General features: G+C 48.4%; 1 protein-coding gene across 8 annotated transcripts in view; it reads left to right on the top strand.

Moving 5' to 3' along the window:
* Window positions 1–3,727: 3,727 nt before the first annotated feature.
* NPAS2 (neuronal PAS domain protein 2) overlaps window positions 3,728–24,889 on the top strand; it is a 181,034-nt gene continuing 159,872 nt past the window's right edge. For 4 of the 8 annotated variants that reach the window (XM_027128805.1, XM_027128806.1, XM_027128802.1 and 1 more), the window contains exon 1: window positions 3,729–4,019. The gene's annotated coding sequence lies outside the window, so the exon portion shown is untranslated. Of the gene's footprint in view, window positions 4,020–24,889 lie in introns of all 8 variants that reach the window. The other 4 variants (XM_027128807.1, XM_027128804.1, XM_027128800.1 and 1 more) reach the window with 2 other exon arrangements.

Here is a 24,889-nt window from a genome sequence, read left to right as displayed (position 1 = left end):
TTCATTCTTTGCTTTGCCAGCCGCATGATCTAACAGGCACCAATGCCAAGTCCAGCCCTCACTCTCCCAGGCAAGCTGCATGAGGCCTTGATTCTCTCCTGGTGGCATCCTCAGGCCCAGCCTGCTGCAGTGACCGAATCCCTAGCCCGTACTTTTCTCTCGCTATGAAGCTTCTGCAGAACCAAGGCATTCAAATCCTAACCTCAAATTCTAACCAAAGGCAGGTGGACATTCTTGAACCTTTCTTCTCTCATCAGCCCTGGCCTCTGAGTATTCAGTCTCCAGTCATGGGCTCTGAGGTCTCTTCTTCATCCTTATTCTAACCCAACTTTCCCTTCTGCCTCAGTTGCAACAATTGTCTTCCCTAGTGCGATGTTATTCTACTTGATGATGTATAGAATTGTGGGGATTTTTTCTTTTTAAGCGAAAACCGCTACTCAGAGGTAAGACTCCATAAAAGGACTTCTGGGCATTCGTACAAAAAAGAAAAAAGAAGGCTCTTCTGTCTTAAAATTAGTAAAAAACACGAGATGATGTCATCCGGCATAGAACACTGTCCTTGCTGTTTCTCCTGAAGTGTGTGTTTAATTTACCAACTATACACGCCTAATATGGGGCCCTGAGCTAGTGCTGTAGTTCTTGTAACCATCCACACCTTCCACCTGTGTGTAGCACTATATATGGACACTTCTACTGTACATACTTTGAGAATTTAATTGGCTAAATATTTTTAATTAGGATATGCCACAACTTCTATGAGGGAAAAGAATATCCGATTAGACTGAAAAAACTTTCAGTTGTTTCTCTGCTATCTTCATAGATTGACATAACCGACTAGAGTGAAACAATTTGATCCTCCCCTCCATAAATATTCACTTTTTGAAAAATAGCTGGGGTTCCTGGACATATCACTGCACCATACACTCAATAAAGCCATGTTCTTTTAAAGGACGAACCACGTGAAACTTCAGAATTTCCCCAAATTGGCAATGCAGTTTTGAGATGGTTCCTTTGTTCTATGCCGTACATTTTGAGTAATGCATAGATTTTGATCCAATGAGACTCTGTTATCTGGTCGATGAAAAATTCTAGCAGCAATGTCACCTCCTCCAGAAAGCCCATCCTGATTCTTCTGGCCTCATCTTTATCCCTGCCTTTACATTGTAAACCCTTCTTGTACAGACATAAACTGCTATCAAATTTCCCTCCATCCCACACAGGTCAAGCCCAGCCTGATTCATGACAAGCCTTCAACAAATGCCAATAAAAGGAACTGAACTGCCAAATGCAAAGAATGAACAGGAGGTAAACTTCCCTCTTTGACTCTTGTCTACATTTGGGGAAAGGGCATGATGTGCTCTGGTCCTGACTGGGTTCTCTGCTGCAGACTCCACTCCCCCTTATGGTCAGACAGGTGTCCTACCCCAGTGGAATTAACATTAGGAGATGGGATGGCGTCTGGAATAAGTACAACTACGTATACAACATCTCGTGATCAAAAGGCAGGAACCACACACTTAATAGGATATCCTACCAGGCAACAGGTAAAAACAGACCATAGCAAAAATATTTGTTGCAATGTGGAATTACTTGCTGTGTTATTTCTGTAGGCCATTTGTTTCCTAAAAGATCGTTTAACGATTGTTCAACTAGTTCCCAAAAGGGAGAAGGAGGAGGGAGCTGGAATCGTTTTCAAAGCAAGAAAGGAAGGGAGGTGGCTTTAAATTCTGCATTAAATCCGGTTAAAGGCACACAACTTTATCCCTTAGTAGATATTAGTCACGGCCACGCTTTAAGGGCAGGGCAAAACATACTTGGCCGAAGTAAAGGGAGGGGATAAAAGAACAAAGCAAAATAAAGTTTTAAAATGTTCTCCTTTTGGAAAGGGAGGTACTTCAAGACCACAACGTGCCAAACGCGTCCTCCTCCTTGAAAAGCCCTCCAAGTCAGAAGCAAGCCTAAGAATAACAGCTTCTCAGGATGCGCAAGGCTCCTGCAGCTGATTATTTTTCAGGAGGAGAATTAGACAAAAATAATACAAGAGGGAAATAAAGAGAATGACCTACTTTACAGGGGGGAAAAAGGAGCTCTGTGTGAGCGTTTTGATCTAATTGACAGTGCGGCGCTGCATGCCCAAATAAGGCGTTGGGGGTCGGGTCTGCGCGGTACAGGGTTTGTCTTCAACTCGAGCCGGGGGAGAATAAAGCCAGGGCCCTGGAACCGAGTTGGGGGCCCCGTCTAATGTTCAGAGGAAAGGCCCTAGGAGATTCCTTCTGGCCGCAAAACAGGAGTGTGATGGAAAAGGACCGGTGGGGGCGCTTTCCTCTCCAGGGCTACTTGCAGGAATGTGCGAAGGACCCAGGGACATCCAAAAAAAGGCTGCTGGGCGCAGAGCGCTGCGCCAGGCACTGTACCACTGTGATGTCTGGGAAGGGGGACCTCCCGGGGGTAGGAGACCTCGCCCCTCCTTTGGGCTTCTCGCCAGGCGCCTCCACGTGGGGAACGCCGCCGCCGAGGATGGAGTGGGGTCTGCTAGGCTAGGGGAAGCTTGTCACCGATCCGGGCCTCGGCGGGGCGCGGGGTCTCCCCTTCCCACCCGACTCTGTCTCGGAGCCCAGCAGACTATGGAACAGCAGCTCTTGGCTCCTGGGACTATTTATGTGCACGTGTCTGTGTTCGGTGAAAGCCTCCCTGTTTCCTCGCGCGCGCCGCTCCAGCTTCTCCTTTTCTTGGATTCTCGCCTGTCTCCTCCCACAGAGGGAAAAAAAAAAAAAAAAGGTCACGTATGTTTGGAAAAATATGTAGGTCAGTGGAACATTTCCTGCACTGGTGCAAAATGAGAGGAGGGCAGCGGGGGAGGGGAGGGAGCGGCCGCGTGGAGCTCCGGGTGCGCGCTCCTGGCCACGGTCCCCCACCCCTCGAGCCTCTGCTTAGGAGGGGGGCAATGAGCCCGCTCCTTTCCATCCTTGACCCATTTTCCGGACCAGCTACGTTCGCCTTGAAAAAAACAGCGATCATTCCTCCCCAGCAGGCGGTCCTCCGCGAACCAAGCTCGCCGGCGTCTCCCCGACCCTCGCCGCCTCTCATCGAGAAAGCGCAGTGGTCGGCGCGCAGAGACGCGCCCGGTGCCCTGGCTGGGGCTCCGCGAGCAGGCCCGCCCCGCTAGGACGGCGTGCAGGGGACCGCGGTGGCGCGCTCGTCCCCCAGCGCACGGGACAGCGGGGTGGCCGCGGGCAGGGCGAGGGTCGGCACGGGGCAGGGGAGGAAGGTTCCCTGCCACCCCCATTGACAACTTTGACGGGACATCAGCCGGCAGCCCGCATCTGCCGGCCTTCCCTCGGGCCAGTTTCCCTCTAAGCACATCCCCGCCCCCGCCCCGCGCCCAGCCCCGACCCCTCGCCCCCGGCCGGACCCCGCCGCGCGTCCCCGGCAGCCCAGCGGGGGTGGTGGCGGCCTCGGGGCGCGGATGTCTGCGCCGCCCAGGGAAGCTGGGGGGTCCGGGGGTCCATCTGCCCGTACGGCGCGCAGGGTGCTTGGCCCAGGCTAGGTCGCGGCCAAGGCCCGGCGTGCGGCCAGGAGAGACCCGGCCGGCGGCGGCGGCGGCGGCGGCGGCGGCAGCGGAGGCGGCAGCGGAGGGAAGGAGGAGGCGGAGGTGGAGGAGGAGGAGGAGGACCGAGAGGAGGCGGGAGGAGGGAGGGGGAGGGGGAAGAGGCGGCCGCGGCTCTCCCCGCCGGCGCTGCGTGCGGAAGAGTTTGCCGCGCGAGCAGCGGGCCTCCTGCAGGAGCCAAGGGAACCCGCGGCGGCGGCGGCCCGGGAGCCGCGGCCGCGTAGCTCCGAGACCCGCAGCCGCGGCGGCGGCGGCGGCGGCGGCGGCTGCTAGAGCAGCGCCTCCCGCCGCCGCCCGGGAGGAGCTCGCCGCGCCCGCTCGCCGCCTCGGCTCCCAGCGGCGGCGGCGGGAGGCGCGTCTTCCCGGCCCAGTCCGCGCCCGGCCCCGCAGGGCCGCCCCGGCCCGCTCCGAGGTAAGGGTCGCACCCCGGGACGCGGGTGGCCCGGGTGGGAGGACGTGCGCGCGGGGTCGCGGGACTCCGTCACCTGCTCGCCGGCGCGGTGGACACGCGGGGTGGGGAGGGACGCTTGGGCCCGGGGCTGCGCGGCGCGGGGGTCGGGGGCGCGGGGCGGTTGGGTCCCCACCCCCAGTCCCGAGTCTCGCGGCGGGGACATCGCGTCCTGCGGGACCGCAGCGGCGGCCGGGCGGGTGGGCGCCGGGTGCGTCTCGCCAAAGAGGCAGAGGACGAGACACCCCGAACCTCAGGGTCTGGGGTACTCTGAGAGTACCTTCGGGGTGGGCGGAGGCCGTGCTCGGGTAGCAGCCTCGAGGGTCGCCCATTGGCCTCCCCGAGCCCCACCGCGCGCCGCTCCCCGGAGCGTGGGGCGTCGCGGACCCCCGGAGAGTGCCGTGCGCGCCCCGGGCACCACCTAGGTCGGAATTGGTTCCGGGCTGGAATGGGTGCCGAGCCTGACCCCTGGACGCCCGGAGAGCGCGTGGCTCAGCCCCTCGCGCCGCCGTGCCACCCGGAGCTCCTCAGGTTGGATGCCAGGGTGTTGTTTTGTGGGGAGGTGTGCCCCCTCCCAGAGGCGAGGAGGGAGGCTTACCTTTGACCTTTCCGTAGAGCGCCGCGGGGTCGGTAACGAGGGTGGTGGTGGTGAAGGGGGGTAGGGACGGGTACCAAGGGGCCAAATTAAAAACCAGCCCCTCTCCTCTGCCTGCCCCTGCTTAACTGCTCAAGGTAAGAAAGTTTGTTTTTAGGCTTGTGGTTCATAAATAATTAGTAACCAGTTTTGTCGATGAAGCAAGATGGAAACCTTAAAAATACGTACGCACTTCCAGAAAGTCTAAAAGTTCCCAAGGTTGTATCCAGGAGGTTTTAGTTCGGAAAGTTAAAAGCCCCTGAGTTCAACAGGTGTTCAGAAGGGGTCCGAAAGGGGAGAGCTTGGCGAGTTTCGTCTTTTAAGTACATGCACCTTTGATTCATTAAATTGACTGGCCTGTTTCTTTAAGGTAAAATATTGAGTAGTTATTAACTTAATTAGCAGAGACGAACTGGTCATTCTTGGTTATTCAGAACCCAAATCTTCTTTTCCTTAATAGAAGGGTTTTCCCCATTTGGACTTCCCAGATAATTAGCTCTAAGGCAGTTCCTGGCAGGGTTCAGCCCTGTCCATCCCTCTGTCTGTCGGACACTAGCTAACTCAGTCCCTGATCAGTGAATTGACCAACTCATTATGACTTGCATTAAAACACAGCAAGTTTTAATTGCTCTTCCTTGGGAGGTGCTAGTTCAGAATTAAAGGGCAAGTCGTAGCTGTGTCTTTCTTCCCAGAAGATTTCTTGAAGGAGAAGTTTGCCAAAAATAACCCCCAAATGTATTTTAAAATAACTCCCCAATACATATGATGTTTAAATGAGCTATTCAGGCTTGGGCCACTATTTTGCAAAAGCAAAAAATCTGTTTGACTGCACAGCTGAACCAAGACCGGTAGAAGTATTGGCATTTCTCAGCAGTCTACCTAAAGATTTAGTTAAAAATAAAGTGTGCACCGTAAAGGTTTTCAATAATTGTCTTCCGTCTCACGGAGAGATGTGGAGTGTGGATTAGAAGAATTGTAAATATGCTGTTTTTAGCCATTTTCTTCTTGGAAATCGATGCCTCTGTTTATTTGCTGATCTGTCCCACTGTAGCAGACGTAGAATCAGTTTTATTCTCACTGCTCCCTGTACTGACTCCCATGGAGGCCAGAGAAGGGAATATATTCCAGAGGAAATATGTTATTAATAAAACGTTACCCCCCAAAGAGTTAAACATGCCAAGAAAATAACCAAGTGAGGCTTCACTAATTAGTGTGATGAAAAAAATTCCCTGATTGGAGAAGCGAGTGTTCAGATGGTGACTCAAGAATTCATCTTTCTGTAGAAAATGACAATTGTTTTTAAGCTCGTTTGATTCTTGTAAGCGTTTGGGCCCCTTTTTACTATTTCTGGCTATTTAATTATGAAAATGATTTTAAAAATAGTTTAAAATGACGACATCATCTGATGTGTGTCGTTATGAAGTTGAACTCGTCTTATTTTTGGAACAATCTTTCTTAACTCTTGGTAATCTTTATAGCTTGCTCTTAGCACTGCTACTAGTTTTTAGGTTAAACATTCAAAGTTAGTGATTTCTTTCCGATTAAAATAACAATGCATGCATATGCTCTTTATATCACCACCTTTATAGTAATTTTTCGTAAGTTTGGCTTTTGAACCTTAAGCCTCCAGAGGGCTGTCCTTCTTCGTAATTTCTAAAACAAGTATGTATTTTATTCTTTCCGTGAAAAGTCAGTTTTGCCATGGTGATCCAGGCACCGACTGTCCCATGCTGATACCATGCGCAGGGTGGCATCTCTTTCCCAAGTGAGGTCAGATTATGAGGTGTTGAAAATAGCCCAGTGACACCGGATTCTTGGCTTTCTTACAGCAACAGTGTAATTGGCTGCATCAGAGAAGCATCTAATTGAGTTTTGCATTTAAATAGTGGAAATGATATGCATTATTTGCTAACAGAAATATTTGATTAGCATGTCCCTGATCTTCATTCTATGTGTAGCAAAGATAGGAGGTCAGGGACCGCCACAGTCATACTCCCCCCAGCATCTCGTCCCTCGGAGGCCTTGCTAATCATCAGTGCTCAGTAATAAGTAGGTGGAGGAAATGAGCTGACTTGTCGATGACAGTTATCCAAAGGGTAGACATTGCTGAATGCTAATGGGGTACTCAACTCTGAGTAATTCTAGTTTAAATATGAAGATGATTAATAGCACCTTAGAGCACTAAATAAACACTCACTAAATGTGAACATACTTAAAGGGGGAATTTGTTTTTAATGCAGTCTTTATCTAAGGCGCTACTGTTTCTCACGGAATTCTTTGAAATTGGGGATCACTTGGCATTTTAAGCAAAGTAATCTCTTAGGTAAAGTTCCCCCAGAGATCACTTGAAGTTTCTTGGGTCATAAGACAGTGTGTGGTTTCCGTATGATGACTCGGAATGGAAACGAAAGTTTATCTTCTGTGTTGGTGTGAGAAAACAAACAAACAAAGGTATATTAAAAAAAAAGTGGAGGGTGCGGAACATCACGTGTCACACTTTATAGCGCGTGGCATTGATTGTCTGGGGACCTTGGGTCTGGGTTGGGGCCTGAGATTCCGCATTTCTTACAAGATCCCAGGTGCTCCGGAGGCTGTGACACACTAGAAGTTCCTGGAATATTCTTAATTCAGTTCAGCCTGTGTTGACCAAGCATCTATTGCATAGTAGGCCCAGGTGACGGGGGAAGAAAGCACAGGGGTCCAGCCTGCCCTCAAGGAGCTAAAATGAGGAAGGGAGATTCTTTCTAGACTGAAATGAGACCCTGGAACACCACTCTTCAGCCGTGTGGCCAGAGAGGGGCCGAGGAAAGGGGCTTTTTCTGGTAGGGCTCTCACGTTGGTCATCCTGGATCTCTAGTCTTCTTTAGATGGAAAGCTCTGTGACTCGCCAGGAAACAAAATGCAGATATTGAAATCAGACAGACCTGGGGTAGCCTCCCGGCTCAGCTACTGTGTGACTTGGGGCAACTTTTTTTAACCTCCCTGAGGCTCAGTGTCCTGGTCAGAAAAAATAACGGGAAGAATGCTTGCCTCGCCAAGTTGGTAGGATGACCAGTGAAGGACACAGGTAAGGCATAACAAAAGGGATTGCTTTTACTACTGCTGATGGCTGCGAGGCAGGGAGGAGAAGAGGGTCCTAAAAATATTTTCGTGCGTGGTTCACCAATTAAGAGATTCCATTTGGTTAATCAGCAAACCCAAGGTCGGCAGTAGAGAACCCTGCCTGGGGATGGAGGGTGGGCAGCTGTGCAAGTTAATGGGATGCACAGTGGAATGATGGGAAGCACCCACATCTCCACTTTTCCCCTGCAGGGCCCTGGCTTCTGGCGAGCCTTGGTGATACTCTTCTAGCAATATGTTTACCTGAGACTGTTCTTGGTACTCACCCTGTAGGTTCTGTTGATCAAGACCGACTGGTGTTTGTGGCAGTCAGGCACGCCTTAAAAATATGTTTTGGAGGGAAGGGCATTGGTGTGTCCCTGGCCAAGCCCTTTTAAGGGTCAGAGCCATCCGTCAGCCCTTAATCTGAGCTCCCTGAAGGCAGTGCGGGGCGGGTGGGAATTCACCACCCAGCGCTTTATTTTTTTGTGTGTGTGTGGTACGCGGGCCTCTCATTGTTGTGGCCTCTCCCATTGCGGAGCACAGGCTCCGGACGCGCAGGCTCAGCGGCCATGGCTCACGGGCCCAGCCGCTCCGCGGCATGTGGGATCTTCCCGGACCGGGGCACGAACCCGTGTCCCCTGCATCGGCAGGCGGACTCTCAACCATTGCGCCACCAGGGAAGCCCCCACCCAGCGCTTTGTACTTCATGCTCTGAGGCGATTGCTTCCTCTTGACGTCTGGGGAAGATGGATTTTGCAAGGTAGCAGTCTCCTTCATCCTGATTTTAGGAGGGGTAGTCTGGGTAGCCCTCTAAGTACTTCAGCCCACGCTGGTCCTATGTGTATGTTTGAGAGTTCCACTTATTATTTGCAAAGGAGATTTCTCTGCGCCCATTCCTACCCCATGCCCTGCCCAAATAAACCTTGAAAGCCAAGCGCAAGAGAATGTTAACGGCCTGTGTGACCCTGTGATTTGCGTGAGGGAAGGACAAGTAGAGCAGTCATTGGAGCCAAAGCAGACCTCGGGGAGGGGGTGTGGTAACAAGGGAGGGAAGGCGGGGCAGGGAGCATCTGATCACTTAAAATGGAGATCACAGCAGAGGCGGGGCCCGAGGGTAGGAGGTGGGACCCAGGGCCCTGACTTTATGCATTTCGCTACTTTGCTGAAGGCAGTGGAGGGTTATGTCCCAGGTCACTGAAAATCGTCTGGGCTTCCCGTGGACACAAGCCCTCCTAAAGGAAGGCAGGTGACAGAGCTGAGCTGCGCGATACTTCCAGCCTCTTCTGAACCCCAAGTGGCGCTGTGCAATGTCTCGAGGGATATCTGCGCCCTTTTGAAAGTCAGAATACTGAGAACTGGAGAACATTGTAAAAGTTATTTTTCTGTTACGAAAGTATACTTAATTTTTGGCAAATGTAGAAAAGACTGAAGAAAATGAAATTACCCCCAATCTCGAGGTGTTTTCCCTTCAGTCTTTTTTCTATGCATTAGAATTATTTTTTTTAATGTTAGATTTTTAAAAATAATATAATCTTTTAAAATTTTCAAATAATCCACAACTACTTCTTAGTGAAAAGAAAAAGATCCGCTTTGCTGTCTGGTCCTACCTAACCATCACCCCCTTTTTTCTGCTGGGTAGAAACCTGATTTCATTCAGGAATCAACCCTAGTCCACATGTCTCAGGGGTAAATCCTGATTGGCTGAGCAACCAAATCCTGATTGGCTGAGCAACCCAAACAGGGGCGGGGCCTGTTGTCCTCACCAGTGATTGGCTCGAGGTGAGCAGATGGCCCTCATCTTTGCCAATCAAACGTGAGGATGGGTTACTGGCGGGCTTCCCTGACTCTTAAAAAGAGGCGTGGGAGGAAGTGTCAGCTTTTCTTCTTATGGACACAATGCCTGTAAGTGGGGCAGCCGTCAGCCACCAGAGCAGGCTGGGCCAGGTCCCAACTGACCTGGGGAAGAATGCAAAGGTGAAGAATGGGGCCTCCACAGTGCCCTTGACCTTCCGAATTACCCAAGAGGAGTCTCTGATTTAGGACGTTTGGGAGATCCTGAAACCTTCCTGACCCCTTAAAGCAGGTCGAGTTGGGTTTTTTGTTAGTTGTAGCCAAAAGCATCCTAACTGACGCATCCCACAGCTCTCCACCCCTCTCAGGAGGTGATTGCTGTTAGCCACGGGGGTGTAACCTGCTAGTCATTTTCGCTGCATTTGCATATATACCCATATCTGTACATTTTCTTTTTAAACCAACAGAACTAATTCTATGCGTTTTATTTAGTGACTTTTTGTGTGTGTGGCATGAGGTGGTTTTTTTTGGTTATTTCTTATATCTATTCTTTTTAAAGGTTCCACAGTAATATTCAAAAGTGTGGCTGACACAATTCATTTAACCCATTCCCTACTGTTAAACATTTATTGTGCTTTGTTTCCACTTCTTGCACACAGTGTTGGTATTAACTTCCTGATCTGTATATCTTCAGCTACCTTTCAGATTGTTCTCAGGGACTACCAGTGGAGGATTCCTGGGTAAAGGGGCACACCTCTTGGAAAGATTGATAGATGCTGCTAAGGTATATGGCTAAAACAGTGTGGAAGGGTGCTGTGTCTCCGTGTCTTAACCAAACTCCAATGCATTGAACGTTCCGGGTAAACATGATTTTAATGGCCGTGTAATAGTCCACGCTAATTGTTCTTGGAGTGTCTCAGTGGTTTGTGAGGACACACAAGAGAATATTTGAAATGGAGGCTCTCCGTGAAAACTAACTAGACATGATCAACCTTGCCGTAATCTCCAAAGAGTTCTGAAGGGGTGTTAGGAGACACACCCCTCCAGCGATCTGTTTCCAAGGAGACTTGGAGGAGACAGTCTACCAGACCCTCCTCAATCCAGTCAGACAGTGGGCTGCCCAAGCGTTTCTAAGGAGCTTTGTTGTTTCTGGGATCCACAGAGTTTTTACTCTGACAGACGTTCTATCTCTGCATATACAGGAGTCAGTTAAACAAAGACTTCGTGCATTTCACGAAGCAGAGCTGAAATATGAGTTTGCTGTATGAAATTTTCCAATTCTGCGAGAGAAGACAGGAAAGCAAATGGGATGGATGAAACACATAAAACATGATCACATTTTTTCACCTTAATTCAGAGAAGAAAATCTAATGTTTCAAGGAAGTTCCCAGGGACAGGGTAATTCCATTTCGAGTCTGGTGCCTAATCATTGATCCTCACTAATAGCCCATTTCGGTGAAATTCAGATTTATCTTTAGTGCTATCTACAGAATGCCAGTATTATTTCAATTTCAGAACTAGAAGGCTTCAATTTTTCCTCTGTTCCGTTTTGCAAGGTTAAGGCCTATTTAGAAAGAGGCAGCATGGGACTTCCCTGGTGGCGCAGTGGTTGGGAGTCCGCCTGCCAATGCAGGGACGCGGGTTCAACCCCTGGTCCTGGAGGATCCCACGTGCCTTGGAACAACCAAGCCCATGCGCCACAGCTACTGAGCCTGCGCTCTAGAGCCCGTGAGCCACAACTACTGAGCCCACGTGCCACAATTACTGAAGCCCCCGCGCCTAGAGCCCATGCTCCACAAGAGAAGCCACTGCAGTGAGAAGCCCACGCACCGCAACGAAGAGTAGCCCCCACTCGCCGCAACTAGAGAAAGCCCGCACGCAGCAGTGAAGACCCAGCGCAGCCAAAAAATTAATTAATTAATTAAAAAAAACCCTGTATGCCCTTAAAAAAATAAGAAAGAAATAGGCAGCATGGTAGATGTACACATCGCAGTGTGAACAGTCAGCCTGCATGTTGTCAGAGTGGGGGAAGGGTTAGACATTGCCTCGCAGCCTGAGAAGTTTTTGGGAGGAGGTGGGTTGGAGTGAGACAGGGAAGAGCCCATCCGGCTGCTGAGTTGATCCAGCAAATCATGGATTTTCCACATCAACACCCCCATTTGTACCATCTACAAAAGACATGGCCTGAGGGGAAGGGTCCAGGGGAGGGATAGATTGGGAGTTTGGGATTGACAGGTACACACTACTATATATAAAAATAGATAACCAACGAGGAACTCTGTTCAATATTCTATAATAACCTAAATGGGAAAAGAACTTGAAAAAGAGTAGGTACATGGGGACTTCCCTGGCAGTCCAGTGGTTAAGACTCTGCGCTACCACTGCAGGGGCATGGGTTCAATCCCTGGTCAGGGAACTAGGATCCCGCATGCCAAGCTCCGAAAGAAAAAGAAAAAAAAAAAAGAATAGCTACATGTATAACTGAATCGCTTTGCTGTGCGCTCGAAACTAACACAACATTGTTAATCAACTCTACTCCGATATGAAATTTGGAGTATAGCTGGCTTTGGGCTTCTCACCGCGGTGGCTTCTCTTGTTGCAGGAAAAGAAAGGAAACTAAAAAAAAAATAAAAGAATTCCTCAAAAATAAAAAAAAAAGAAAAAGAATTAACAAGTTAAAAAAAAAAAGACATGGCCTATGGTGTTGTCATCATTTACTACATAAGATGCCTGTTTCCCTGGAGATCGTGTTCTACTAAAACTATGAAAACAATTTTAAACCCCCAGTATTGGTGTGTGTTTGTGGTGGGGTGGAATGTTGCCAAGAGCAAATTGTTGTGTCACTCTGGGCTATCAGTTCCTCCAAAGACGCAAAGCAGAGATTACTCTTGACCTCACCAAGGCGTTCTTAATGGTCAGGGAGGATTTTATTTCTAAAACCCTCCCTTCCCCTTTACGTTGACTGTCAGAGAGAGAAACTCATTCACAGCAAATTTGCACAGGGGTTTTGTCGAGGTTTTACTCTCTCTCCAGCTAGAGAACTTTCTTTTATTGCCGATCCTGTGTAGCCCTTGGCCGATAATAATCACTTGGATTTATGGCTCAAGACAAACTGATTTCATTTGAGGTTAAGAGAGCTTCTGATGTTTGAGCCACTTTTGGGACTTCCCCCCAGTGTGTCCCCTCCAGCCTCTGCCTCTCAGCTCTCGACACTGAGGGGCCGAAGCGGCCTCAATTCTGCCTGGTCCTGGGATCCTGGAAGCACTTGTCACCCGCCACAGTCCCTCTTTGGGAGTCTGTCACTCACCTCCACGCACCAGGTTTACCAACATGGGGTGGCAGCTCAGAGAAAACCTCTGCCCTGTGACCGTCACCTTTACTTTCATTGGATCAGGAAAGGCTCCACGTTTGGAGGCCGTGTCCAGGGCAAGCCCAAGACCCCTCGATTTTAGAGTTAAATGCAACTGGCCTTGATGAGCACAGACCCCTCCCCTGCATCTCACATCCCCGTCCTGACTTCTCCACTAGCTCAGGTGTGCGTTCTCACCTTCTCGGCCTTCACTCACCCCTCAGCAGGCTGACTCTTGGTTCTCAGAGCTCTGAGCCCTTCACTTGCTCTCAGGTGACTTAACAGGATGCTTCCGGGCAGGGCTGCAGCCGTGACTCTCTAACAGTTCGGTTTGGACCCGGCGTCCCGGATCATGCCCTGGTACACATGTGTGCGTGTCATTCTTGTGCCTGAGCCTGGGCTCAGGCTGGTCTGCGAGCCCCCTTGCACCCCACACCTTGTGCAGGGCCGGTAGGTAGGCGATCACAGGCTCAGTGGAAGAAACGAGAGTAGACTGTGGACGCTGGTGTAATCAGCTCGGCGGTGTCCGAGGAAGCTCAGTAGCACCCGGCTTCCTGCGCGGGGGCTGCCGGCAACTCAGGCCACCTCCCCACCTGGGGGCAGCTCATCACTCATCTTCATCCTGGATGTCCAAGCACTGCCTTGGGAGGTTCTCCCGGCTGGATCTGCCCTGGCAGGTCCTCAGCCAGTGCCTCTACCTTGGCTGCCCAGGGCCAGGCCACCATCCCCTGTGCTCTGAGAAGACACCCACGTCTGGGCAGTGAGACATCCGCCCAGCTTGTGCCCATTTATCTGGACCTGTGCTGTCGGGTCCATATGGAGTTACTGGGTGGGAGTGGCCTGTTTCTCCCCTGTCTTATCTCCCCGCCGGCCTCGACTGGTGGCGTTCTCCAAGCACACAGGAGAAGCTGCAGCTAACCAGCTCCAGAGGCTGGGATGGCCCCTTCCTGCAAAGACCTGGGAACCTGTGGGGCATGCCTATATTTTAAAAAGAAGAATAGTTCCCTCTGTGTTCCCAGTTTCTCCAAAACTGTGCTGTGTTTGCACTGGTCAGCTGTTCAGAGTGGTCAGCTGTCTAACCTCTGCTTTGTGGACCAAACCCTGGTTTCCGTCATGCCACGTGTCTAAGTTCTTGTCTCTGTTAAGCAGCAGAGTCTCATCCCTCAGGTTGTGGGGTGGCATCGTTAGGAGGAACTCACTTGAGGCTGTGTTTGTATTTTCTAACGTCTCAGGTTGGCAGCTCCAATATGTATATTGCAACCTGTTTATATGAGATACTTGTAAAAGCCTGCACCCTTTTTCTCCCATGTGGCAGCATTGACCTCTGACCTGATTTTAAATCACAGCATGGGGTGGCCATCGCCATATGGGTCAGCAGCATTTTTTTCTTTTTTTATTGAAGTATAGTTGATTTACAATGTCGTATTAGTGTCTGGTGTACAGTGGAGTGATTCAGTTATACATATATATACATTCTTGTTCATATCCTTTTCCATTATGGTTTATCAGAGGCTATTGAATAGAGTTCTCTGTGCTCTACAGTAGGACCTTGTTGTTTATCCCTGCTCTGTATACTGGTTTGCATCTGCTAATCCCAGACTCCCACTCCATCCTTCCACCATCTCCCTCCCTGCCTTGGCAACCACAGGTCTGTTCTCTGTGTCTGTGAGTCTGTTTCTGTTTCACAGATAAGTTCATTTGTGTCATATTTTAGATTCCACATGTAAGTGATATCATATGATATTTGTCTTTCTCTGTCTGACTTACTTCGCTTAGTATGATAATCTCTAGGTCCATCCATGTAGCTGCAGATGGCATTATTTCAGCGTTTTTTATGGTGAGTCAGCAGCATTTGACAGTGACTTAGTGAAGACAGCTTGTGGCCCGCAGCAGAAAGCCCTGACACCCTGCCTGACACGGTCGCTGTGGCCAAGTGACCTCGGCAAGTCACATACACACCCAAACTCAGTCTCTTCATCTTAACAGGGAGGCATTGATACTGAAGGGGGAAAACCAAGAGGAGAGAATGTTTGTGAAGGAGTTCCATAAAACTGAAGAGTTGCAGTACTCTTCTTATCCCTTGCTGTCGTGACCAGCTCGTCATTCAAGCTCCTCCATGCCCAGCTGGGTAAACGCCAGCCCCCAGGTGACTTCTTTCTGAATGAAGTACTTGGTTTTCTCTCACACAAGGTACACGCTAGCAATTAAAAACACAATATAGGCCAGTGTTCTCTTGAAAGCTAACGTCATGGGAAAAAGTGAACTTCAACTATAGAAGCCAAACACTTGGAACATCTCGGCAGTGGCTTGGGCTTGCAGTTTGCTTTCGAAAGCTTTTGCCATTTATAAGAACAAAATAGCCCGATAACATTTGGTATCTGAAAATTCAAACTAAATCAAATAGACTCAGCATGTTCCCACGAATGCTAAGATCTTATGGGTTGTGTGGGGCATTTCACCATGATGAACGTGATGTGCTATTTCTTGTGACCTTTTGTTTCTTTCTAAAGAGGGTTGGCCTGTGGAATTGGGACTCAGCTCTGACCACCCTGGAAGAATCCTGTGACTTTCCTCCTGTGTCCGAATTCCTTACAGAGCAAGGGTCTCCTGACTTTCAGTGGAACCAGGAGTTTAGTCTTTGGACTGGACACACACAAATATGCCGATTCTGGTTAATAAGTTGGTTTTCATTGTGGAGAACTGTGTGGAGGTTCCTTAAAAAACTAAAAATAGAGCTACCATATGATCCAGCAATCCCACTCCTGGGCGTATATCCAGAGAAAACCATAACTCAAAAAGATACATGCACCCCAATGTTCATAGCAACACTGTTTACAATAGCCAGGACGTGGAAGCAACCTAAACGTCCATTAACAGATGAATGGATAAAGAAGATGTGGTGTGTATATATATATGCACACACACACACACACAATGGATTATTACTCTGCTGTTAAAAAGAATGAAATAACGCCATTTGCAGCCACATGGATAGACCTAGAGATTATCCTATTGAGTGAAGTAAATCAGACAGAGAAAGACACATATACGATATCCCTTATATGTGGAATCTTTTCTTCTTGTAAAAGATTTAATTTTATTTATTTTTGGCTGTGTTGGGTCTTTGTTGCTGTGCGAGGGCTTTCTCTAGTTGTGGCGAGCTGGGGTTACTCTTTTGTTGTGGTGCGTGGGCTTCTCATTGCGGTGGCTTCTCATTGCGGAGCATGGGCTCTAGGCACGCGGGCTTCAGTAGTTGTGTGCAGGCTCAGTAGTTGTGGCACGCAGGCTCTAGAGCTCAGGCTCAGTAGTTGTGGTGCACAGGCCTCGTTGCTCTGCAGCATGTGAAATCTTCCCTGACCAGGGATCGAACCCATGTCCCCCGCATTGGCAGGTGGATTCTTATCCACTGCGCCACCAGGGAAGTCCCATGGAATCTTAAAAAGTGGTACAAATGAACTATTTACAAAACAGAAATAGAGTCACAGATGTAGAAAACAAACTTATGGTTACCCGGGGGAAAGGGAGGGATAAATTGGGAGATTGGGATTGACATATACACTCTACTATATATAAAATAGATAACTAATAAGGACCCACTGTATAGCACAGGGAACTCTACTCAGTACTCTGTAATGACCTATATGGGCAAAGAATCTAAAAGAAAAATGGATATATGTATATATGTAACTGATTCATTTTGCTGTACACCTGAAACGAGCACAACATTGTAAATCACCTATACTCCAATAAAAATTAATTTAAAAAATAAGTTGGTTTAGAGATGGAAGGAAAGGACCTACAGTGGACTGAATATTTGTGCCTCGTCCAGAGTTCATATGTTGAAACCCTGATCCCAATGTGATGGTGTTTGGATGTGGGACCTTGGGAGGTGATTAGGTCATGTGGGTGGGGCTCTCGTGGATGGGATTAGTACCCCTGTAAGAAGAGGCCAGCAAGCTCGGTAGCCCTCCTTCCACAATGTGAGGACACAACAAGGAGGCCCCCACCTGCAGGTGGCAAGTGAATCCTAACCAGAACTGACCACGCTGGCACCTTGATCTTGGACGTCTGGCCTCCCGAACTCTGAGAAATAAATTCTGTCGTTTAAGCCACTCAGTCTCTGGTCATTTGTTATAGCCGCCAGAATGGACTGAGACAGGACCTCAGAGATCATCCAGCACAAGGCAGCTCACCTTTTCCAGGTGAAAATTAAGAGGTTCAGAAAGCAAAGGGGCCTCTCCCTGCTCCTGGAGCCCCAGGTCCTGCAGCCAGGCAGACCTGCTGACCCTTCCAGGAGGTTCTGTGCTTCCCTTTTTCCCTGAGACCTGAGGATGTTGCTTCTCAGCTGAAATCCAGCCAGTGCAAGGATGAGGCTTTCCCCAGCCTCGGCCAGTACGCTCACGCCCGGAAGTACTGGGAGGGGGAATGCCAGCAGCTTGAACGGGTCAGCTTCCCCCCAGGTCCGTCCTGTCTCTCGGAGCACCACGCAGTCTGCTCTTCAATGTGACAGTCAGGTAAGGGAGCCAGAGTCCCGGGGTTGAGAAACCAAAGCACAGAACTCGCTCACTTCCAGGATGAAGGATGAAACGCCTCTTTATTTGAACCACTTCCCAAAGTGCTTCTCACATCTGGGGGGCCGGGGTCCATGGTAGGGCTTTCCCACCTGCGTGTCTTTTATGCCTTAACTTGGTCACCTGTGCTGCTTGGGCCTTGAGACAAGATAAAATATCACCGGGTCTGGGGTCAGGGCTGTGTCCACTGTCACTGTCGCACACGTGAGCGCCTTGGATTCGACAGCAGTCTCTGGAGGGAAGCGCTGTTTTATCCCCGTTTTATGTACAAGACGCCAAGGCTCAGAGAGGTTAAGAGACTATCACAGGGACATTCAGAGCAGGAATCTGGATGCAGCTCTTTAAAGAAGGACCAAAAATAGAACAGCCGGTTTTATTTACTTTTTCTGAAATGCCACTTCTGAGAAGCTAGGATATGTCTAAAACGAATTAAGCATCTTACATGTGACTTTTTTTTTTAAGCGGGTTTTCTTGAGTATGAGGTTATCATGGGGCTGCTGGAGTAGAAAACAACTCCAATCTGGGGTCCGTTTGCAATGCAGCTCTTTGGAGGCGGAGGCCGTGTGCGAGAGGGCACGGAGAGGCAGGCCGGCAGGAAAATCTCTTTTAGGGCAGAGTCATTATTCTGTTCCTTGCCATCTTTTAGTAGCTAACCTGCTTTTCAGAATGGTTTCTTTTGCTGTAATAAGGACTCTTAAATCAGGCCACTCCTTCCGCCTCTCCTCGTTTTGTCTGGACTCAGGGACATCTTTCTTTGGCCGAACTCAACATAGAGTCAGCAGGAAAAGGTAGGGGCCGCCTGGTACCACATTTGCGAAAACACTTTCACGTGAGTCTCATCATCCCGGACCTAGAAAACCAGCAGCTGCCTTATTGACGCACGAGCCTCCTGGAAGTCACCTGGGTTAACCTGAAGTGTGCCCCTCCACCACACACACACAGACACACACACACACACACACAGGCACACACACACACAGACACACACACGAACCTCAGCACTCAGCAGATGCCAAAGAAAATAGATGCAGGAAGGGTATTAAAGACAGGTCGTTTCTTCTTGATTTCACTCCAGGGCAGGTATCTACAAAGCCGGTCCACTTAACTTACGAAGGGCGGTTCAGAAAACCCCAATCCCACCTCCCTCCAGCTTTGGGCAGCTGTGGGCAGAGGGGCTGGGCTTGCCATGTGGGCTGGGTCAGATCAATTCTGTCCTTGCCTGTTCTCCTGTCCCCACCGTTTATGGAAACAGAAGCAAAACCCCGACACAAGCATCTGTACGATAATCCGGTCTGTCCTGGGATTGGCACACGTAGGCAGAGGCAGAAGCAAATGTGTTCCAGCCACTTTGCTCGGATTTGTACCACACTCGCTCCAAAGAGGAAGGATTGGCGATCCAGCACCTTCTCAGAGTGAGTGTGTTACCCTACCCGAGACGTTTCTGTTTTTCTCCACGATCCTGTGATAACATCCTTCTGAATTATTCTGGGCTGTGTATCGGTTCAGAGCGTTCTAAAAACAAACTGATTTAGCATTCTTTTTTTTTTTTTTTTTTTTTTTTTTGTGGGATCTTAGTTTCCTGACCAGGGATCGAACCTGTGCCCCCTGCAGTGGAAGCAGAGTCTTAACCACTGGACCGCCAGAGAAGTCGCTAAAAACAAACTGATTTAGGAAGGTATTTTGGTGATGGCAGGTTAAACACGTGCCTTGGACGATGAGGATGGAGATGGTGGGCTTGGGATTCCTTGCTGTTGGGACCAACCATGAACTAATAGGGCCAGGAGTTAACTCTGATTCAAGGGGTACTACGTTGTACCAGTTATGCAAAGGGTGGGCTATACCAGGTAAATGCCCTTTTTCATCAGTTCCCCACACACAGAACTTTTGGCATCTTGGTTTCAATGCTTTCCTGCTCCTTTGGTCTTGCCGTTTGCTCCTATCATGAAGGTGGGTCTCCTACGCCAAGCATGGTGTCAGGGGAAAGAGGTATACGGGGTTTGGAAGGAATGGTTCACCCCAGCTTTCGCAGAGTGTGAAAAGTTTGATCCAAAATATGAAAAAAAAACTTTACAAAGAACATGAGATGAGGTCTGTGAAATGTGGGGCTTCTCTTAGTTCTGGGGCAGATGTTTCAGGATCCAGAATTAAAACCAAGAATACCTTTGAGCCCTTCAGTGTCAGCTTACCTGATGGCAGCCCTTGTGTTGCTATTTCTAGGAAATTATGATGCTTCCAAACACCTGAGTCATTCAGCAGTTGGTCCCCATCCTTCCGGAATTAATTAATGTTCTAGGGCAAACCTAGTATCCCAAAGAGGTTTTTTTTTTTTTTCCCCCAGCCAAAGAAGAAGCTGGAATTCATTTGAATTCAGGCAGAATGAAGAATTCATTCAGATAACTTGAGGCCCATAGTGGATCTATTTTATCTTCTGTCTAAAAGTTAGATTGTAAACTGCCACGTTTATCCTACTGTCCTAATCTCTTTGTTGCCGTTTTTTAAGACAGTTTACATTTTACTTCAGCAATTTCCGCTTTCAGTAACTATCTGGAAACTTCTGGGAAATATCTGGGGTTAGCTTCTCATCTGAGTGAAGATATACTGAATTTCCTTCAAACTGGTCCTTTTCTCCTCTTCGAGCTGAAGTGAAGAAAAATTGGGCGCGTGTAGAGAACATGGTGTGGAAGAGACTTGGATTCTTGTGGCAGAGTCTCCCTGGGAATTTGTCCTCCAGAGAGGAGAGTCGGGGGGCAATAGACCTGGAGGAAACCTCAGAGTCTCAGGCCACCAGCGCCATCATGTCACAGATGGGGAAACTGAGGCAGGACCTGGGCAACGGCGGAGTCCGGCGTGGAAGCAGGTCTCAGCGCCATGTTCTGAGGTCATTGTCTGCTTCTCTTCACCTCCCTCCCCTTTCTTGCCCACCTGCCTTTCAGTGTACATGTTGATCATTTTTACAAAAAGGAACAGGATTACAGCTGTGAAAGAAAAGACAAATAGGGCCTAGTTTAAGTCTCCAGATCGCCGCCATTGGTTTAGCTCATTTGTATGATTCCCGTAAGTTGGATGGATAACAATAAACATTTTTAATTTGCTTTCTCATGATGGCATGCACTGATTTAACTTCTTTTCCTTGACGATTAATTTGCATACTCAGTGCGTTGAGACAGAAGGCGTAGTGGCCCCAGGGCCAGCAGACCCCTGGTCTAGCACCTTTTACCCGTGGGGAAGTTCGTTATTTCTCTGCATCCTCTGAGAAGTTGAGAATACAAGGCCTGCCTTCCGACAGGAAGACAGTCGTAGAACAGTAGTTAAAACAGCTGTTGAATGTTTAAGTAACACTTTTTTCTTCTCGATGGAATTTAGGATTTATTGAGAACTGTGCAGTGTTAGTACATGCAAAGGACGTTAAGGCAAACTGTTCTCGTCTATATCTGGGGCGTCTATATTTTGATATTTTACATGAAAAACAAACGTTAATGGCATTATTTTGTTCACCTCTCCAGACCCCCGGGCCTTTGCCTATACTGTTCCCCCCTCCTGGAACACCCTTCCTGCCTTTATCACCTGCTGACTCCTGTTCACCCTTTTAGACTCAGCTCTGGCGTCCAGGATCCTTCCCTGAGGGGACCTAATGGCTGTGCTCCGGAGTCCTACAAAACCTCTTGCCTGTCTTTTTTGTGGCAGTATCTAGATTTTACAGTTTGGAAGTTACCAGCTTCTGTGGCTGTCTCCCCACTAGACTGTAGGTCCCTGGGAGTAGAGATCAGAATTTCCCCTTTGTCTTGCAGGAGCTGCTGTGTAGCAGACATGCTCCATCAGTGTTTATTGAACTGAACCGAAGGACAGAAAACTGTTCATTTGAACTGGGTCATGGGACCCACTTTAATAAAGTTACATCATTTAGTCTGGGGTAGAATGGATATGTGTATATGTATGGCTGGGTCGCTTTGCTGTGCGCCTGAAACTATCACAACATTGTTAATCACTATACTCCAATATAAAATAAAAAGTTAAAACAAATAAATAAAGTGACATCATTTAGCCATTTTAGGTCCTTGAGATCCTGTGTTGTATTCAGTGCTCTCCTCAGCCACAGGCTAATCCACTTGTGTTCACAGGCCCCGGTTCGTCAAAACGCAATCATCCACCTTCTGGTGGGCACTAGACAGTCTTTCCGCTACAGCCTTTCTTCTTGTCTTAATCCTTTTCAGCCCAATCTTCCTGAGGCTTTAGGGTTCAGAATCTGGAATTCCACATCTGATATCTCAGAGAGCGTCAGGTGCCTGTGAAGTCACATGTCCCGTCGCGGTGGGGCAAGGAACACTGCGAACCGCATCCGTCGGAGAAGGTCACATAGGCTGGGTGAAAAGAGCGCGTGACAGTGGGTGGTCTGATTCCGTTTTAGTTAGAACATGGGAAAATGAAAGGAGTGATCTCGCTGGCAAACAGAAGTGTGGGCAGGTGGTAGAACACAGTGCTTACAAGTCATGGGGATGGTGTGTAGGCTGCCTGGGTTCAAATCCAGCTCTGCTCCTGGCCAGCTGTGCAACTTAGGAAAGTGGCTTACACCCAGAACCTCCATGTCTTCCTCTGTCCAATGGGGATATGACGGTGCCTACTCTTTGCTGTTGTTCTGAGGATTAGCTGAGATGCTATATGCAGAGCCCCTAGGATTGTGCTGGCAGTGCAGTTAGTTGTCACTGTTCTGTTCTCTATGTTCTGTTCTCTATTTACCTATGAAAATTTTGGAAAAAGTATGAAATGTTCGGAGAAAGCCAGCCAGCATAATCCCTACCTGTGTGGCTGGCACAGCTACAGGGCTGTGTAGGAGACAGGCCGGACCAGTGACCGATTGCTGTGCCCAGTGACTAAGTCAATAGCCAGACTGACCCTGCAGAATCACACACACACACGCACGCACGCACGCACGCACGCACACACACGCTCGCGGAGTTAAGCCCCCAGGTGCCAGGAAAACTGGAGTGTAGTCTCCCTGGGTATCTACATGCCCAAAGGGATGAAGCCCAGACTTTGGAAACATCTCAAGGTCATAAAAACCCAGACACAGGAGACTCTGACTTCCACAGATATTTTATTTACCTTCCAAAAGGTCAAGGTAAGAACCCAGGGTCCCTCTCCCTCCCATCTCCAAGGAGCAAAGGTTTCTCTCCTTCCTTTCTCTCCTGCACAAAAGCGGACAGAATCCTTTGTTTTCCATCCCGCGTCTCTGGGGTGTCATCGGCACGTGTAGAAAGTTCCCATCGGCTCTCATCACCACGCCCAGGGATCTGGGTCTGGGGGCCCACACTGCAGGGTCACTACGGCTGCCTCGTGTTTCTGCAGTGTTCATTTATATAAAGCATGTAACTGTGAGTTGACAACATCTCAGACCCTGCACAATTTGACAGACAGGTCCATATAACTGGGTGTTTCGCTGGCCCAGAGAACCCTGGGTCCCTGTCTGTAGGACATGTCTGAGGACCGAGGGAGCTGGGTCAGCACAGCACCCAGGGTACATCGGCAGGACCAGGTGACTCCAGGTGACCTCACTGGCGTTCCTTCTTTTACCAGAGAGACCCCGTACATCAGTAAACAGCCAATTTTTACAAATTGTAGCTGGGTTCTTTAATAGCAAAGTACAGTTCTAAATGAAATGACTCTGCCCCGAGCTGTTCCTGAAAGGAGTGAAAAAATGCTGCAGTCTGGTGTTCCCACTTTTGATTAGCCTCATCTGGGAATTTAATCCATTTTCTGATCAAAGTCCAAAGTCTCTGCTTTGCTGCAGCTTTAATCTTTGGCTATAAAGCGTCCTTCTATTACACACACACACACACACACACACACGCACACACGCGCGCGCGCACACACACACACACACACACACACACACACAAATCAGGTTACAGCCAAACGGGTTGGAGGGGGTGGGTAGGGAATACATATCTAGGTAAAAGACGTAATCAGTGCCTTCATTATGGGAAGGTGCTTGGACAGTTCAGGTAAATGTTAACAATTTTTTCAATGTTAACTTGTCAGTATGTTTGAGATATTTTATTCTGTATACTGAATTTTGTTCATTGTTGAAATGGTCCTAAGCCATGTTCTGTTATTTTTTGATGTTTATGTCAAGAAAAAGAAGAAAAATAATTTAAATTCAAATGCTTTTTGAACTCCAGTATTTAACTCATTTTTCAAAAATTTTATTCAAATATAGTTGATTTGCAATGTTGTATTAGTTTCAGGTGTACAGCAAAGTGCTTCAGTTATACATATATATAAATATATCTTCTTTTTTCCATTCTCTTCCACTATAGGTTATTACAAGGTATTGATTATAGTTCCCTGTGCTATACAGTAGGTCTTTGTTGGTTATCTATTTGATATATAGTAGTGTGTATATGGTAACCTCAAACTCCTAATTTATCCCTCCCCCACCCCCCTTTCCCCTTTGGTAACCATAGATTGTTTTCTATGTCTGTGAGTGTGTTTCTGTTTTGTAAATAAGCTCATTTGTATCTTTTTTTTTTTTTAGATTCCACTGTAAGTGATATCATATGATGTTTGTCCTTCTCTGTTGGCTCACTTCACTTAATATGACAATCTCTAGGTCCATCCATGTTGTTGCAAATGGCATTATTTCATTCGTTTTTATGGCTGAGTACATATGTACCACATCTTCTTTATCCATTCATCTGTCAGTAGACATTTAGGTTGCTTCCATGTCTTGGCTATTGTAAATAGTGCTGCAATGAACATTGGGGCGCATGTGTCTTTTCAAAGTATGGTTTTCTCTGGATATATATGCAGGAGTGGGATGGCTGGATCATATGGTAGCTCTATTTTTAGTTTTTTAAGGAACGTCCATACTGTTCTCCATAGTGGCTCTACCAATTTACATTCCCACCAACGGCGTAGGAGGGTTCCCTTTTCTCCACATCCTCTTCAGAGTTTATTATTGGTAGACATTTCGATGATGGCCGTTCTGACTGGTGTGAGGTGATACCTCGTGGTAGTTTTGATTTGCATTTCTCTGATAATTAGCGATGCATCATGAACTATTAGAGACATGCTCAACATGAAAACATGCTTAACTTCTTTTCAATTACAAAAAAGAAAGTTTCTGTGTCTGTTAAGGAAATAGATGACATTTATAAAGGAGTCTAAAGGATCCCTTTATCAAGGAAATGGATGGGCTTCTGAAGGGCTCCTGTGTGAATGAAATTGCTCTCAGAACATCCTTTGTCTCACCCATCAATGAATTGTTCAGACAGGTGGCAAGAGGAGGTCCTGTGAAGCCATACCAGAACTAAGCCGGTGCAGCCCCAGTGTCCCACATTCCCCAGAGGGAGACCCAGGTGGACGGTTCAGGAGGTTAGATACCCCAGAA

Source organism: Aethalodelphis obliquidens, unplaced genomic scaffold, assembly GCF_003676395.1.
Source record: "Aethalodelphis obliquidens isolate GAN/ISIS:26980383/991018 unplaced genomic scaffold, ASM367639v1 scaffold35, whole genome shotgun sequence".
Taxonomy (NCBI): Eukaryota; Metazoa; Chordata; class Mammalia; order Artiodactyla; family Delphinidae; genus Aethalodelphis; species Aethalodelphis obliquidens.
Note: the sequence above shows the minus strand (reverse complement) of the source record. Positions and strands in the feature narration are given on the sequence as shown.